This window comes from Thunnus maccoyii, chromosome 1, assembly GCF_910596095.1.
Source record: "Thunnus maccoyii chromosome 1, fThuMac1.1, whole genome shotgun sequence".
Taxonomy (NCBI): domain Eukaryota; kingdom Metazoa; phylum Chordata; class Actinopteri; order Scombriformes; family Scombridae; genus Thunnus; species Thunnus maccoyii.
In genome coordinates, this window is record NC_056533.1 from 33,146,182 (window position 1) to 33,147,884 (window position 1,703).

Sequence of the window (1,703 nt, forward strand, 5' to 3'; positions counted from 1 at the left end):
ACATGGTCACACATACACACATTGTGGGATTCTTGATTAACTGTTGACTGTCACCTATTTTTTTTTTTTTTTTACAAGAATAGCTGCCTCTGTAGACAGCAGGTCAATTGACCAGTGAGGAAGACAGTGTACCGAACCAATCAAAGCAGCTCACCTAAGAGAGCATCTGCTGAGACAGACACTTAATTCTGCCAACTGAAAATGTATGCACTGAAAGTGATGCTAATTTAATGTGAACACCTCTGCTGCAAGCATATAGAGTACCTACACCGAAAGACTAGACTTTGGCCTGAGGGAAAACCTATATACATATTGAATGTGGAACACAAATATTCCATTTCTGTCCATCATTTTCCAGATAAATTAATGATAGATTTTCCTTAAGCTGCAGCTCTAGCAGAAGGCACACTATCATATTCACATTTTTTTTCCTATCTATCTGAAAAGACATCACATGTATTTCTCCAGCATAAGGACATCAGCATTCATTGTATTGCTGCATTTATTGAATTTTTCTGGAATCACTAAATCACTATGGATACAAAATCTAAAGCTCCTCCAAGACTGAATAATTATTCAGTTTTCAAAGTCTAATTTTGTGTGGCAGCTTGTTTATTGTTTGGCCTTGAGTTTGATTTTCCAAGAAAATGGCAATAGCAATGAATTCCAGGAAAATAACCAGGCAAATTAGGAGTGTCAGACCTTGCAGCAACACATAAACAATTCGAAATACAAAGTGTCAGCATTGAAACATTGTTCTATACATGCTGCAAGATGAAAAGAGAAAAACTACCACCACTGTGGTTTCACACCAGTTGTCACTGAGCTATCATACAGGGAAAACATAAATAAATTATTCCTCTGTGCTTTTCGGGTATATGCACAGACACTTTGTTGTGTTTTTTACTAATACTACCACTGCTACTACTTGTCTCAGCCACGGCCATCTCCCAGTACTTTCCCCTGTGTTTCTGTGGGTTTTACTTTTCCCCTGTATCCCCTGTGTTCCCCTGTTTTTCTCTCTGTGTTTGTGGGTGTGGTGTTTATGTGGCGCTCCCACTCTCACTATCCTGGCTCCTGGATACCTGCTCTGCCTGCACACCTGCCTTCAATCAGCTCATCACCTCCCTCAACCTACACACCTGTCAACCAAAAGCTCATCTCCGGCTATTCACCCACTTTTCACCAGGTTGCTGTTTCAGCTACTGTGGTAGAGACATGTTTCAGACTCCTAGTGTAAATGATTTGTTTTTCGTGTTTGATTCCTAGTTTGTACTAACTGTCTTTTCCTTTGTGCTCAGGATCACTCCTTGTCTGTCTGCCTGCCCGCTAAACCTGCTTGCCTGCCCACGCCATTCACCATCACTCCCCAATCCCCAGCCATCACCAGCCTTCCTCTACAAATAAACTTTCTTAATCTCACCCTTATCTTCTGTGTTTGTGTTCTGCACTTGGGTTCGCTCTGACGTTATGACACTACTACTAATTATTATTGTTATTATTATTATTATTATTATTATTATTATCATCATTATTATTATCATCAAGAAGAAAGTTCCTGTCTCAAAAGTTAGCATTTATATAGACTTAATTATTGTTGAACCCAAAGCAAATAATCTTTACATTTGGGGTTTTAATAAACTGTTAGCTTTATAATTGAAATGGTTGTAATTGAAGGTCAAGAGTAAACTTCACACTCAAAA

General features: G+C 38.8%; 1 long non-coding RNA gene across 1 annotated transcript; it reads left to right on the forward strand.

The window, feature by feature from the left end:
* The first annotated feature begins 781 nt into the window (after nt 1-781).
* LOC121901584 lies at nt 782-1,422 on the forward strand. Its single transcript, XR_006097330.1, has 2 exons — nt 782-1,210; nt 1,302-1,422. It is a non-coding gene; the product is annotated as an uncharacterized LOC121901584 (long non-coding RNA).
* The last annotated feature ends 281 nt before the right edge of the window (nt 1,423-1,703 follow it).